Source organism: Aedes albopictus, chromosome 3 (genome assembly GCF_035046485.1).
Source record: "Aedes albopictus strain Foshan chromosome 3, AalbF5, whole genome shotgun sequence".
NCBI classification, from domain to species: Eukaryota; Metazoa; Arthropoda; class Insecta; order Diptera; family Culicidae; genus Aedes; species Aedes albopictus.
This window is the reverse complement of record NC_085138.1, coordinates 79792323-79809140: the sequence shown is the minus strand read 5'-3', so window position 1 is coordinate 79809140 and position 16818 is coordinate 79792323. Positions and strand designations below refer to the sequence as shown.

The 16818-nt window shown below is 40.1% G+C and overlaps 2 protein-coding genes across 3 annotated transcripts in view; both read left to right on the top strand.

Annotated features, from left to right (window-relative positions):
• LOC134289966 (uncharacterized) overlaps positions 1-16818 on the top strand; it is a 269170-nt gene that overhangs the window by 20944 nt on the left and 231408 nt on the right. The window lies entirely within an intron of this gene.
• LOC109413710 (dual specificity tyrosine-phosphorylation-regulated kinase 1B) overlaps positions 1-16818 on the top strand; it is a 295072-nt gene that overhangs the window by 49162 nt on the left and 229092 nt on the right. The window lies entirely within an intron of this gene.

The following is a 16818-nucleotide window of genomic DNA, read 5'->3' as shown; positions in this document are numbered from 1 at the left end:
AGTATCATTACAGCGTGCTTAACCGTTATTGCTATATTGAGGCACCAGTTTGACTAAAGTTTGAAATACATAACAACTCATGAGATAACTGTCAAGTTCGATTCAAATATAAGTTAGGTTGAAAAACGAACCCGCAGACGAACCTATATTAAAAGTCATTTCAGTTTTCAGTCCAGTCCATATGTTAAAGATGGCTCTACGTCAAAGATAAAGTTTGTCAACAGCATTTGATTCGATTGTGGTCGAAGGCAAGTTCACATGAGAGAAGAGGAGAAAACTCCCCTAAATGCAAATACAGAAAGAATAGTGTTGAACTCATCCACTGATTTACGGTAATCTGACCTGCATCTTTCCGGGTTGGCCTACATTCGTATTTCTCTCATCGCACTCTACACACCTAGCCCGCCATATCTCTTGGACCCCTGCTTGGAACTGCAGTTCTTAGGACATCTGGTTTACCACTGATTTAAACATGTTATTGACTTTAAATGATGTTTATACTTATTCACTTTTTTCTCTTTCCTTTCCTTTGCATCAAAAAAATCCTAAACATCAACAAAACAAAGCACAAAAAAAATCTTAAACTGGATAAATAATTAAAAATTCACGGAAAAATAATGTTTCGGAAAAGTGAATGGCTCAAACGTAAGAAAAACAGTATAATATACACACTTATTTCTGAATTGCCTGTTCGGTACTTTTTTGACGAGATTATAACAGCAGTACGATCTCGGTAGTTTCGGTAATTGATTTTACTGAGGTTCAGTAAAACAACTGTCAAAATCGTATGGAAAAGGTAAACAATGCATTTTTGCTGAACGAGTTCGGTGCTCAGCAGTTTTAATCTCGTCAAACAAGTTTCGAAGTTAAGTAGTAAGAAACTATCGATTATACCCTTTTATGCACCCTGTTTCAACTAAGCCCTAGCAGTTTGGCCCTTTTATTGGTGGCTGTTTCAGTTAGGAAGCATCCATTAAGTACGTCACGCTAAAACTGGGAATTTACCTTAAAATACGGGTAAAAGTGCTTTTGCTGATTGAGGTATCAAATGGAAGCTCAGTTAAATATATGTAAATAGGAATAGTGAATAATCGGATTTGTTGACATCTTGCAGGGAGGCCCATTTCAAATGATTTTACATATTTTTTTTTAACAAAAACGGAATTACCAGAAATAGGACCAAATCCCGTCAATCACCCTACACAACCGCTACCCAGCGCAGTTTGCTCAGACGAATACCCAACCCACCACCCCGTCGTCGTGATATGCAATAGCCGTGCCGCAGCTGCACCGGCCTTCGCCCACCCGGATCCGAATCTATCTCGCGTATGCGCAAGATCGTTCTCGGTACTGTCGGGTCGGTACTGACTGTGGCATAGCATGATGTTAGGGGGCCCAAAGTGCGCTGTTACAGGAAGGTGTGTGCATTGTAAGTTTCTCTGTAGCACTTTAGGAGCATAGGTCTCTGGTCGGCTGGCTGGCGTTGTTACAGTAGTGCACTACCACCATAACTGCACCGCACCATCCATCGACCGTGGCAAAGAGAACCCATACAAATGCAAGCTGCAGCCACTACTGCTAGCTAGGAGGTACTGGAGGAGACTTGACGATGATGATGGTGATGATGACGGGACATTCTGATGTGATTGTGTGTACGACGACGACGGCTCGGCTTACGGAAAGTTTGTCCCACTCGAACAAATTTGTTCGTCATCCGGTGTGGGCTGGTCCTGGTGATGGTTGCGGGATGCACCATCGGATTGAAAATTTTTGGTAACGAGTTAATTTGATTGGAGGGAGCTTTCATGCCGAGCCTTTTTTTATAAAATGTCGTAAAATGTAAGCTGATCGATTTCTTTTTGAGCACATTGCGTTGTTAGAATAAATGCTAAGCTAAACGGGCTTAGTGGTCTAGTGGCTACCGTTTCTGATTTGTATGCGGAAAGGCCAGGGTTCAATCCCTGGACTTAGTAGCTTTCTATCTACTTTCTTCTTGTTCACTACATATACAACTCATGTATATTCATAGCCATTGCTATAACCAGAAACGGATTGAAAAAGCCCTTTTGCTTCCTTTCGATTTCATAGCACAGTGTCAATCTATCATACCACACCTACAAGTTATGTAAACAGCAAACTGCCGCATCATCTTCCGAGTAATGAACGTACAAACTATCACCTTACGCTTGGCATCCACGCACCAACGTGAACCCTCTGCCACACAACCCCATTCCCAAAATCATTCTGACATCCGCATGAACTTGTACAGACGCAGTGGTATATATGGTCTGCCTTATTGCGAATCTTTTCTGAAATCCGCATACCGGCCAACAACTCGTGCGCCGACAGCCCATGCGCCGGGTTGCGCGCCATACAAAATGTAAATAAACAAGTGTCAAAATGGTTCGCGCCAAGAACTCTATCTCTCTTAGGGTTCGGTTCCATTTTTTGTCTAAAACATTGAACTTCCTTATGTCTGGAAATAATGTACAAGAAAGATATTATTGACGGTAGCAACGCTTTTACTTCATTAAACCGCTGATTAATAGTGATTTGACTAGTGAAAAACTTGGCGCATAGGCAACCGGCGCGCAAATTGTGCGCTGGTGTGCGGATTTGAGTTAATCGTCGCAAAGTGACCAACACACATTATACCCTGGCGCGCAACCTAGAGGTCGAAGAGAAACTTGTCGAAATGCTAAAAATTCTCGAGAAGCTCAATACTTCTACTTCCCCAAATTGACCAGCAACCGGATGTAGCAGGCGCCATTCTCGGCTAAAAGATACCGATTAGTCCCAAGCAACTAATCTCATTGGTCCCTTTTCTACGTCTACGTCCCTTTCTACGTCTACCACTTTGGCTACCCCTTGAGTAAAGCGAACTAGTGCCGCCAACCAATAAGCCAAGTAGAATTAAAATTGAACTATAGATGACGAAGATATCATCAAATCACTTTTCCATGTTTTACGAAAGTGACCCCAAACTTTTGGTTGATACATCATATTGAGGGGTGACCCCAAACTTTTGGTCGATGACATGAAGAGATAATTTACTTTAGCTTTTTTTTCTAGATTTTTTAGCTAAGTTCTGTAAAAAGCAGTTGAAAACTAATAGAAAATGGGTTATATTACCACTCTCGTCTTAAAATTTGGTGGACCCAATTTCCAGCGACACTGCCGTAAGTTTATTTTAATTTTTTAGAAAATTTGGCAACTTTGGGTTAAGTTTACATACAAAATTCTTTGAAAAAGTTTCTTTTGAATCATGTTCAAAGTTTCTTTGACTTATTATCTTTTGTATGAAACCTAGGGTTTTGAAATCGGACGCAAATTGGCGGAGATATGGGCCTAAAAAAATGACATGTTTTTGAGGGGGTGACCCCAAACTTTTGATCGGGAGTGTATCTATTTTGGCCAGGGTGCTTCTATTTTGGCCACTCCCATAAGAAATACGCGTGATTGGCCAAAATAGAAATCAAAGTTGAGAATATGGCCATAACTGATGCAGTGCTTCTATTTTGGCCAGTGCCACTTTTAATGCAAAAATCAAGCATTAGCTTAATTTCTGTATTTTTCCTATAAAGTATAGATTAAAACCTTTCATTTAACACATTGGTAGTTTTCATACGGGGGATAGACAAAATGATCGGGACAGGCAAAATTTTCACTTTTCAAAAAATGTCCAATTAGCTGTAACTTTTTGAAAAGAGCATCAAATACACTCAAATTTTCACTGTAAGTTGATCAACTAGTTGTGTATCAGGACAAAATTTGGAGAAGATCGGGCTATTCTGCACGAAATTATAAGCACTTTAGAAAAAGGTAGAATTATCCGATAGAAATAACTTTGAGCTGTTATTTCTCCGGATTCAATAAACCGAATGCAGTAAAATTTTGTCCATTTATGACTTATACAGTGAAGAGAATTGTCAGACAAAAGTGGCACAAAACAAGCAACAAAGAAGGCGCGACGATTACTCTTTATCCCTACTGGTAACAGATAATGACATGATATCGAAAATTTTTGTTGCAGACAAAACGGAAGCTGAATTTGTTGCGTACTTTTCAACTCGTGAGTAACCAATTATTACTAACCTAAAGTCAAAATTGTTTGATGATAGATCTTCACCAGAATTGCAGTGTTTACCGACTCGAAGTTACCGTTCGATAATCGCAATGCAAGGCTTAAAAATCTCTAAACTCGTGGTGTACGATGTATATCCTACTATTTTCAAGTTGGGACAAACTTATGTCGCATTTGGTGGATTGTCGCAACAAATACAGGTTACGACATTGTCATTATTGTTGCGCTATGGCTGAATTTTGATTCACTGGACTTATATAATGAGCTCTGAAAAACGTTTGACTAAACTTGAAATTATTAACAAGAGAAAAAGTTATAGTGATTTCATAAATTTAATGATTTTTTAGTAAATTGGTCTATTTTTAATATGCATCCCATTACTTTTTCAATGAATTGCCTCCTATGTTGTTACTTTCTTTCAAAACATATCTGTATTCAAGACAATCAGAGGGAATTTAAATGTACTATAATTAGCATCTTGAATTTTGAAACGATGTTGAAATTTATGAAAATTTGGTGTTTTATAAGAAAAATAATCTAATCGTTATAATTTTCTTCCGTGTTAAGAATTTTAAGTTATGTCAAAAGTTTTTCAAAGCGTCATAAATGGTCAAAATTTCATTGCACTCGGTTCATTGAATCCGGAGAGAAAGTTGGCTATCGGATAATTCTACCTTTTTTAGAATCTTCATAACTTCGTGCAGAATAGTTCGATCTTTTCCAAATTTTGTCCACTGATACACACATAGTTGATTGACTTACAGTGAAAATTTGAGAATATTTGATGCACTTTTCGAAAAGTTACAACTATTTGAAATTTTTTTGAGAAGTGAAAATTTTACCTGTCCCGATCATTTTGTCTATCCCCTGTAGGATTATTGACTATTTTTATAAAAATGATTTCCCTTAGACTGGCCAAAACCGGTGCCCGCACCCTACATCAATTTAAGTGTATGTTGAGAGCAGAAAAGAAAATGAAATTATTAAAGTGAATATTCAGTGCTTTAGTATAAGAAGAGTGTTTTTTTTTGCGCTTTATAGCAGAACTATTGAATTGTTTACTTCTTATTTTTGTCATGACATCCCTACTGGAACACAACCTTCTTGCAGCTTATAGTAATTGTGGTCTACAGAATACAGTAGGGAGCAGTTGAAACGGAATTGGTCATGGCACCTGGCTTTAGCTGTCAACGAATGTAAATGAATCAACATTTGATCGACAAATACGTTTTAACTCATACTTGCTTTTCTATTATTATTATTGGTGTTTTCTTCACCGAAAAAACACCAATCATAATAAGAAACAATAACGAGCATAATAGAAAAGGATACCGAAAGACGAAACCCTACAAGAATTCCTGGAAGAATTCCGTGGGTAATTTCTGTTATATAAATCCCTTGAGTATTTTTTAAGGAAATCATTGTTACAATCTCCGCAGAAATCTCTAGAAGCCCCTAGAAGAATTCCTACAAAATTCTCTAAAGTAATTCCTTGAAGAATCAGCCATGGAATTTCTTTGAAATCTCTGAAGAAATCCCCGTTACGATTGCAGATGAAATTCCTGGAGGAATAAGAGGAATTCCTGAAATAAGACAATTTACTTTTTACAGTTGCACTAACGTAAGAACTTCACGACATACATAACACGCGACGCGAGACAAGACATAACACAATCGATTGTAAGAACGATAAGTGTTATATGTATTCTCTCGCGTCGTGTGTTATGTGTGTCCTGAAATAAGTTCTGGGGGAAAAGTAGGAGCCATTTCCGGAGGAATCACAGCAGAAATGATATGAGAAATTCTAGCATGAATTGTAGGAGAATTCCCAGCAACAATTTCATCAAGAATCTGCAGGCATTCCGGAAGAAATTACAAGAAAAATTCCTGAAGCAATACCACGAGATAATCTTGTAGCAATACCAAGAGGAAATTTCCTAGGGATCCCAAGAGGAACCCTATCTATAGTGGAAATCAATAGAGGAATCCTGAATAACTGTTTGAATAATTTATGGAGAAATAACTGAAGGCATTCATAGAGATTTGTTTATGAAATAGGGATCCCCGAAGAAATTCCTGGATGGATGCTGAATAGAATCTCTGGAAGAATCCCAGCAGGTATTCCTGAAGGAATCCCAGGGTAATTCCTAGATAAATCCTAGAATCCTAGTGTAATTCCTAGAAAAAATCCTAGATAAATCCGAGGAGTTATTCTAGTAGAAATTTCTGGATACATCCCTAAAGGATCTCTTCTAGAAATGTAGGAATACCAGCAATAATCTCAGCAGGAGTTTCTGAAGGAATCCCAAGAATAACCTCTGGAGGTATCAAAGAAGGAATGCCTGGAAAAAATCTTAGGAAATTTCCAAAGGAACTCTTATAGTAATCCCCGGAAGAATTTCTCCAGGAATTTCCGGAGAAAATTCTGAGGGGATTCCCGGAAGAATTCCGAGAGGAACACCACCAGAAATTCCTGGAGGAATCGCAGAATTTTTTTTTTTTGGAGGAATCCCATCATGGATTTCTGAAGGGTTTCCGATAGGAATTATTGGAGAAATCCGTGGACAAAATGTTGGAGAAATCCCTGGAAGAATCCCGGCAGCAACTCCTGAAGCAATCCCAGCGGAATTCTCAGTATAAATTCCTGGAGCATATGTCGCAAGTATTCCTAGGGGAATCTTTGGCAACTCTGGAAAGAAGAAGCAAATTTTGCAGTTTTTCATATACACAGATAGAAATTCTGAAAGCCCATGACGTCAATATTAGAACGTTTATAGCGCATTTAGTTCACCACTGGACTATCGCACGAGTTTTCAAGAGTGCGAAAACGTAAATAAAAGTGCGCAATTGCAACAAATCAACTCAGTGTGTTCAGTGCACTTATTAAGCATTAACCAAAGAAATAGTGCGCCGAAGACATCAATTGGATTTGACGCAATCGCGCAGTCCAGTGGTGAACTAAATGCGCAATATATTTCCGTTTAATTTCCTTCGATTTTATTGCGAATCTTTTCTGAAATCCGCATACCGGCCAACAACTCGTGCGCCGACAGCCCATGCGCCGGGTTGCGCGCCATACAAAATGTAAATAAACAAGTGTCAAAATGGTTCGCGCCAAGAACTCTATCTCTCTTAGGGTTCGGTTCCATTTTTTGTCTAAAACATTGAACTTCCTTATGTCTGGAAATAATGTACAAGAAAGATATTATTGACGGTAGCAACGCTTTTACTTCATTAAACCGCTGATTAATAGTGATTTGACTAGTGAAAAACTTGGCGCATAGGCAACCGGCGCGCAAATTGTGCGCTGGTGTGCGGATTTGAGTTAATCGTCGCAAAGTGACCAACACACATTATACCCTGGCGCGCAACCTAGAGGTCGAAGAGAAACTTGTCGAAATGCTAAAAATTCTCGAGAAGCTCAATACTTGCATAAAATAGTTTCTTGCACGCACACTTTCAATAAAGCTCCATACTGCAGACAACCTGTAATTTTACAATCTGATGGAGGAATCGATGGATGTCATTTTGTTACAGTGAACTCGATGTAACACAGTTGTCACATGCTTGGTGATGCCTTACTTATAATCACATCAACAGGTAGCAGTTGACGCTTGTTCTGTTTAAGAGGCAGCTAAGAAGAAGTGTCTTTCAGCAATTTGAAACGATATTGGTTTAAAATGTTCGATAGGGTTAGGAGCTAAAGGAGCAGAAATGTGTTAGTTTGCAAAAAATAGTTGACCTTTTTCAAAAGTTACGCTAGGTTTGTTTGTATGATGCCAAAAAAACATCAACTGAATTAATATTGATTATAAAATGGCAATGCTAAGTTAAACACACTTTTATTTATCTTGTTCTAAGAAGGCTGACAAAATCGGGTCGGGTCTGAGATTGCCAAAAATAAATCTAAGTTGTTTGTTGACAGTGCCTAAGCTGAAGACACGAGAACATACTGAGGAGCAGAAACCTATCACATCCCAGAATTAGTGGAATCCAGAAAAAAGTTTATTATTTTGCTCGACATCAATCCTTGAAAATGGAAGGAATCTAATATTTATGCCTGAGAAAATGAATATCGATTTGTTTTTAAGAACAAATTATATTTTTTTGTCTAGGTTAAAATGAATTAAAATTTCATGCAAATATAGATGCATATACGTTTCTAGTTCGTCGTTTAAAAGTTTTAACTAAATAAGCTTTGAACTCATACCGTTACCGCAACTTGCTCTCTACTCATCTACTAATTCCTTAAAAGTGTGTACAGTCGAATTGTTCTACGTCCTCGTCCAAAACTTAGCGACCACCCCGATCAACGCAACGTTGCTAACAAGCGCACCAGTAGGAGAGAGAGAGAGAGCGTGGTGTGAAATAAGCGCGCATATAATTGAGGAAGTCAAAGTCATTCTAACCACCACTGTCGCCGCCACTGTCATAACAACAACAACAACGCCAACTGCTGCTTGCTACCGGTTCCCGTACCAACAAAACCTCAGGCCGCAACAACTCAATGGTAACGCAGCGCGCACTAGACGCGAATGCATCGCTCGCTGCAAAACTTCAATTGCATTTGGCGTGCAATTTTGCGCCGCCCTTGCCCAACAAGCGTGCACGCGAAAGGCTGGAAGCTCTTGGATAGAAGTGTATAACAAACTAGGAATTGGACAATGTGTAAAAAATTGCAAACACATTTTTCGTTTTTAAATTAATTTTCTTCTTTTTCCATTTCTCTAAATATAAAAATTATTTGGATTTTCCTTTGAGGCAATGACTCACCGACAGATGAACCGGTCAGCATAATTTTTGCCCGGTTTAAATTCGTCTTCGTAGCCGTTGTGTGTTTATGTTATAAATCAACTAAAAATATAGAAAAATAGTGAAAATATCGCAATAAGAACAATGTAGAGGGTGGAGCGGACCTGGTGTGATGGTTAGAACACTTGACTATCACGCCGAGGACCTGGGATCGAATCCCACTCCCGACAAACTCGCCAAAATGTGAGTTCTTCCTTCGGAAGGGAAGTAAAGCGTGGGTCCCGAGATGAACTAGCCTAGGGCTAAAAGTCTCGTTAATACAGATAAAAAAACAATGTAGAGTCAGGGATGAGAACACTCACTTGCGAAGAGTTACACTCACTGGCTGTTTTCTCAGCTCAGAAGCGTGCAATCAAGAAACTATGTATGGACGACTTTTGCCTTTTGGTTTTGTCTAAAAATTTGCCGAATAAAGTATGTGTCGCACACGCATATCGAAGACGTGAAGGAGCTGCGAAGGCAACTCTCCACGAGGTGAATGTAAACTACACTCACCTTGTGGAGAGTTGCTTTCACAGGTCTGTCACGACTTTAGTATGGGTTTACGACCCCTACTCTATTCAGCAAACTTTTAGACAAAACCACAAGCCAAAAGTCGCCTATACATCGTTTCTTGATTGCACGTTTCTGAGCTGAGAAAACAGCCAGTGAGTGTAACTCTTCACAAGTGAGTGTTCCCATCCCTGTGTAGAGTGCGGTACTGTAATGAGCTTGACAATTGTCAAAGCAAAAAAGGCTACACCGTGGCTCAAAATGGTTTACCGGGACAGATAGTTTGTAATAAATGTATGAACAATACAAACAAGAAGCACAGCTCAGTTGGTAAAAGCACAACTAAGCAGCAAGACCATGCCACATAACATAAGTGGAACTACATGGTCAGAGCGAAGGAAAAAGTTGTATCCTTTTCCAGCACGCGAAACTGTTATATCATTCATAAAAGGCGTCGAACTGTCACTTATTTTAGTAAACAAAAAACATCTGATCCAACCAGTATTCCAGTTTTGGCAAAGAATACAGGAACGAAGATTGGCATGTGCAAAACTAGCTGCTGGAAATCCACTTATTCATGTTGTCATAAATTCATTGAAATCTTCGAAATAACACATCTACGCTCCATACATCGATCTCCTTTTATATTTAAAGCCATAAAACGTACTTTCGACTTGAGTTTACAAAGTTTTATTACAATTTATGTCCTATTTTAGATCTCCACGTGCTGCCAGTCTAGATCTATGAGGTCTTTGTTTTACTTCACAGCAATGGAAAATGGTATACATGCTGAAAAATAGTATGGCAATAATGTTATAATGCATTTGACATTTGAGGGGGTTAGAAGCAAAGGGGTGTAAGTGACAAAAACCCACTTTCGAGTAAATGAGGTTCAAAGTTTTTCACCAATTTTTCATCCCATACAAAATGTATGGAGTTTGAAAACCGACCCAATTGTCTACGATTTATTGTAATTTTTCTAATCATCGTAAAAATAATCTTAAAAAAGTTCCTAAAAGCTTGAAATCTGAGAAATTTTTTGATATGCTCAGCTCAAAATCGGCAAAATGGTCACTTACACCCCTTTGATTCTGGGCCCCTCATTTCGATGCCCTGTATACCAGTGTACGAGCTCGGAAAGGCATCAACTTTTTGAACCAGAGTTCCACTTATGTTATGTGATCATGCTGAACCTGTCCATACTTTATTCGGCAAACTTTTAAATAAAACTACAATCTAAAAGTCCTCCATATACTGTTTTTGTTTTTTGATAGCATTATTCTGAACTGGAAGAAAAGCATGTGAATGTAACTCTTAGCAAGTGAGTGTTCCCATCCCTGAACATCCCATCAACAAGAAAACAAGTTCAAGCCAATGCGAGCAAGAAGAATTAAATTGACTATACATTCGCTCGCCCTCGTCCACTGCATCTTCACGAGTTCATACTGAAACCGATCGAACGGTGAATGGTTAGTGCGGAACCGTTTCGCTTTAGTTAGTGAGTTGCTAAGCTATTAGATCACCATGTCTGTCTGATATTTAATATTTTCTAAAAAAAAATTGATCTTTTGTTATAATTCTTTTCTCCTCGGGGTAGCCCGAACAAAACACGAACACCCAACACTTGGGGTAGCGTCATTCGCCGCTGCCGCTAAGAAAGATAGAAATCTTATGCTGGGAGCTGTTTTGAACCATGCTTAAGTACACACATGTGCAAGTGTGAGTGGGTGGATGGTTTCGCTCGCTCGCTCACTCTGGGTATGAGTGAAAGAAACTTTTCCCATGCCCCCCTCTCTGCTGGAAAGGTCGATGTTGCTGGGAGCTATTTATTGATATTATATTGCCTGTATGCAATTTAGCAACGCAGCAGCAAGTCGTCGACTCAGCGGCTGGCAGACTGCCTGCATGATACACAGCACACGTTTGCATCACTCTCCGCCGCCGCAAAGCTTCGAAGTTGATTCACAGACGAACTAATGACTCACCGGTAAAGCATGGATGACCAGATGGTTGTCCCGTCACCGACGACGGATAGTGATGGGGAATTTTACTTCTGGTTAATAAATAGTGAGGGTATAGTTTATTTTTATGATGTTTCGACAAAGCGACATTTCTTAGAATAATTGTCCTTTTTAAGTTTTACTACGTTTAGTTCACCAAAAGTGTTCAACTTTCAGTAAGGCACTACATCTTATTTCGTGTTTGCGTTACAGAGATCAACAAAAACCAAATAAGGGCTTAAGCTAAAAGTTGATCGATTGATGACCACCAACGAGTGACTATTCGATTAACTTTTCAACACGAACTCAGATTCGGTTCCTCAGATTTGTGCTCTTGGAAATTCTAGGTGTGGCTTCGTCAAATCTTCACCTGTAGTATTTAGTACAGGGGATAGACAAAATGATCGGGACAGGCAAAATTTCCCCTCCTCAAAAAATATTCAAATAGCTGTAACTTTTCGAAAAGTGCATCAAATATTCTCAAATTTTTACTGTAAGTGGATCAACTAGTTGTGTATCAGTGGACAAAATTTGGAAAAGATGGAGCTATTATGGACGAAGTTATAAAGATTCTAGAAAAAGGTGTATTTTTCCGATAGCCAACTTTGAGCTGTTATATCTCCGGATTGAATGAACCGAATGCAATGAAATTTTGCCCATTTATGACTTATATAATGAGCTTTGAAAAACTTTTTACTTAACATAAAATTCTTAACACGGAAGAAAATTATAACGATTAGATTATTTTTCTAATAAAAAACCAAATTTTCTTAAATTTCAACATCGTTTCAAAATTCAAGTTGCTAATTATAGTCCATTTATATTCCCTCTAATTGTCTTAAATATAAATATGTTTTGAAAGAAACTAACAACATAACCGGCGATTCATTGAAAAAGTAATGGGATGCATATTAAAAATAGACCAATTTTCTAAAAAATCATAAAATAAATTAAATCGCTATAACTTTTTCTCTTGTTAATAATTTCAAGTTGAGTCAAACGTTTTTCAGACCTCATTATATAAGTCGTAAATGGTCAAAATTTCGTTGCATTCGGTTCATTGAATCCGGAGATATAACAGCTCAAAGTTGGCTATCGGATAAATACACCTTTTTCTAGAATCTTTATAACTTCGTGCATAATGGCTCGATATTTTCCAAATTTTGTCCACTGATACACATCTAGTTGATCCACTTACAGTAAAAATTTGAGAATATTTGATGCACTTTTCGAAAAGTTACAGCTATTTGAATATTTTTTGAGGAGGGGAAATTTTGCCTGTCCCGATCATTTTGTCTATCCCCTGTATATGATTTTTTTTCTTTAAACCTCATTTTTAACTAAGAATTTAGTATTCGTCACTTGTGAGAATGTGAGTAGCAACCAGAACAATTTGAGGTAGTTTACCATCCATAAGCGCCAACTTGTGACGTAGTTGGGGGGGGAGGGGGGGGGGGCAAAGCTCTCTAAAATTGAATAAAATTCTACTTTTTTCAGCTCAATGCACTAGTTTTCACGTGAAAATGCCTAAATTAGATGAACTGCGTCGATATGATTCGTATTTGATTGATTTTGAGAGGCCTTGCCCCCCTTCCCCCGCCATCTACGTGCTCCTCTTTCCGCTCTCCTAAAATTTCCCACCCTCCTAAACTGTCCGGGACGCCTGGCTGGGGTCCGACTTACTGGCATTACTGCCGCCCGACTGTTGGGGGGTTAGCAACCTCCTAGCCTTGCGAGCGCCGCCTGATAGCTCCTCACCTGACGGCTTTCTCGCACGCTTCTGCGATTGCTTGGGCTTTTAAGGCTGCACCTTCAACCTCACGGGTTCTGCCGCTGCCACAGTTGCCATGAGTTTCTCATGGTCCTGCTTGAACGCCATCATGACTTACGAAGCCTCATCTGGGCCTGCTTGAGGTCCTTATAAGGCAGTAATGCCAGTAAGTCGGACCCCAGCTAGGCGTCCCGGAAAGTTGGTGAGGGTGGACTTGAAAACGCCGGTAGGTACGTCCCGGATCGAAGGGAACAGGGGGTTGCGACCGTATTGATAGATCCTCAGCCATCACAGGCTAGGGCGGGTCAAGGGGAGGGCGCCACTTGGGCCATAGTGGAGCGGAAGAAGAAGAAAAGGAGAAACCTGAAGCACAGGACCGTAAGGACACCGTAAGACCAAAGAATGGTAGGAGGGCAGGTGCCAAGCGCGATAAGGGTGATGCACTCGTCATCAAGACTGAAGAATCCAAATACTCAGAAGTCTTGAAGGCGATGAGGAGCTACGCCAAGCTCGTGGATCTGGGGACCAACGTACGCAATATTAGGCGTACCAGTACAGGTGAAATGATCCTCGACCTTAAGTGCGACACAGAGTGCAAGGGCGCCGCCTACAAGGGTCTGACGGAGGAGATCCTTGGCGAGGGTTTCAAGATGAGGATTCTCACAGTGGAAGTGATTCTGAAGGTGAAAAATCTAGACGAGATCACTGAAGCGGAAGAGCTTGTTCATATCACTGACCACCATACACGAGCCAAAGGAGACTTGCTTCAGGTGTCTGGAATCAGAACACAAGTCATGGAACTGTAAAGACCCGGACTGGAGCAAGCTGTGTAGACGATGTGGAAGTGAAGGTCATAAGGCACAAGGCTGCACGAATCCTCCCAAGTGTTTGATTCATTCCGGGAAATCCGAAAACAGAAAGCACCTAACGGGAGGCCCAAGGTGCCGGCCTTCAGAAGAGCCACAGCTGACATGTCACAGTGACAGTGTAGGTAACGCTGCTGAACCTGAACCACTGTGACGCAGCCCAGCAACTGCTGTGTTAGGCAATCGCTGAGTGGGGGGACGCTAGGGGAGATTGATATCGCCATCATGCATAGAGGACCCATAAAATGGTGATCCAGGAGTTATCTACTACTTACGGGGTCTACTACTTAAAAGGTGTCTTCTTCTATAATAGCTATTATACGCCTCCACGGTGGTCGATCGAGCAGTCTACGGGCCAGGAGGCGGATGCAGCGAGCATATACTGACTGCTAAGGAGCGACGGGTGGTGTTCGCCGCTGTTAAAGTCTCGCTGAAGATCGATATAAGGCCTGATTTGAGGGTCTCCACAGAGTGCCAATGCGAATGCGTGAGATGTTGTCTAATGGCTCCTACAGAGCAGTCTCCAGAGATGCTGGAGGAGATCGTCGAAGGGTTCTTTCCGCACCAATGTCCTTGGCCTCCTTTCGTAGGAGGCTGGGAACTGGGGCTGGCAAAGAAGGGAGGGTCACTGACGAGGAACTTGCGGAGATTGCAAAATCCCTTAGTGTAGGTAAGACCCCAAGTCCGGACGGAGTCCCAGAGGCAGTGGCTCCCGGGATGTTCAGATCTGCTATGTAAAAATGTCTGGACAAGGAAGTTTTCCCAGAGGTTCGGAAACGACAGGGCCTGGTACTATAGATTGCTCGAGAAGACCATCCCCAACAGACTGTTGAGGTACACCGAGAGTGTAAACGGTCTCTCGAGTAACCAATTCGTGGAAGCTATCTTGTCGACTACAAAGACCGCCAAGATCTCGCTCCAGCGTAAGAGGCGGGGGATTCGCTGCTGTGCAGTGGTGACCCTGGATGCAAGGAACGCCTTCATTAGTGCCAGTTTGGCGGCTGTTGCCATCTGGGCCCCCGGGATACCCGGGTAACTGTACAAGTTTCTCGAAAGTTGAGCAACTTTATGGTTGCACTGCAATCATTGCACATTCAATCTCTGTTTTATTTTACAGATTTTTTTTATTGTACAATAGCAAACATGTCCTTTGTTTGACATTGTTGTTATATTTTACGAAAACACGTAAATAAAAATAAACAAAAAAAATAGTTATATTCTACTTTCAATACTTTGGTTGTTTTATTAGCAAATATCTAGATTGAGTTTGTAAGCCCTGGGCTTGGATTATATCTTCCAGGAAGCTTTGATTTCAGGCATGTGGTCGATGTGCTTTGCAGTAATGATTGGAATAGCTGAATGTATAATCAATGGCAAACAATTCTGTAAAAATCAGATCTTCAAGTCATCGTCATCTGATATAGTTATACTGATCATGATGCTGCATAGTATATCGAACATTTGTAGAAGTCATTTATGTGCCGGGAAAATATAATTCCAAGTTGGTGAGAATATTACAAACTGAGGGAGGGTAATAGGCCCAGTCAGACCCCTGAATGGGCAATGTGGGTTATAGTGTATGGGAATGCCATTGAAGGTTTGTAATATTCTCCGAGGCTTTCGAAATCCAACAGGGCGCGTCCCCGGGTTGCGGATAGGGGGAAAAGGAAGATTTTTCGCATTTGTACTGTAATCAGCCAATGTGACATTATCTCCTATGGTGTTGTAGTGCGAATGAATGATGTCATTCTATGGGAATTCGAACCTTGTAATGTATTATTTATTAGCTTCAATTTTCTAAGCTTGACAAGGTTTTGAAGACAAACATGAGATGAGAGAATTGCCTAATAGGAAAGTCACATCAGCAAAGCTTACATATGCAAATGCTATCCATGGGGTCATGTCTAGCATTTAATATGTATGGCAATGACTGGTTCTTACCTAGCAGGGGTACTACAAGTCCACGCGGACAATTCGATTAAGGGCTTAATTGGGGGGATAACATATTTTCCAGAACTGAAGGAACATTTTTTTCCGGGTGACTGGTGAGTCGGTGAAGTTGGAAGTTTCCGTTTGTTATAATTGACAAAATAAACAATCGGGTGTTTTTTCTTTCTATGACTTGCTTGGCATTTTGAGGATTATTGTTTTTTTTTTTGGTTTTGGAAGGTATGCGATTCACTATTGAGCCTTAAAATTATTTTGCATCTGAATAGCATTGATATTGTCAAGTCTGTACCAACACCCTAATCCCTCACCAAAATACCCTTTTCCAATCCCATGGCGTTTATGTGGTCAGCAAAGACTATTCAGCCATTACCCCTCCTTATCATCGGCTTTGGACTGACTTGCGCTCTCATTGCCCCACCAAATGCTGCACAATGAAAATGAAAATGAAATATCTAGATTGAGTTTGTAAGATGTCTGATAACAAAGCCTTCTCTCGATGATTTATAGTAATCCAACGCATGTTGGCATGTATTTCAGTCTTGAACAAATCTTCAATCCCGATCAAAAGTTTGAGATCACTTTTGCAAAATCATGGTAATATTAGTAATATAATAGTGATATATAATTAGAAATATAATAGTGATGTACCGAATAGTACTATTCGGCCTTCGGCCGAATACCGGATAATTCAAATTTTATTATTCGGTGAAACGAATATTCGGCCGTATATTCGGCTGAATAATCGGTCAGATATTCGGCCGATTTTCTTGTTAAAAATCTCGTGAGGTTATTGTAAAGGGCATCTTTGTTCTCAAGAAATTAGAATTTGAAAGCCAGCATCTT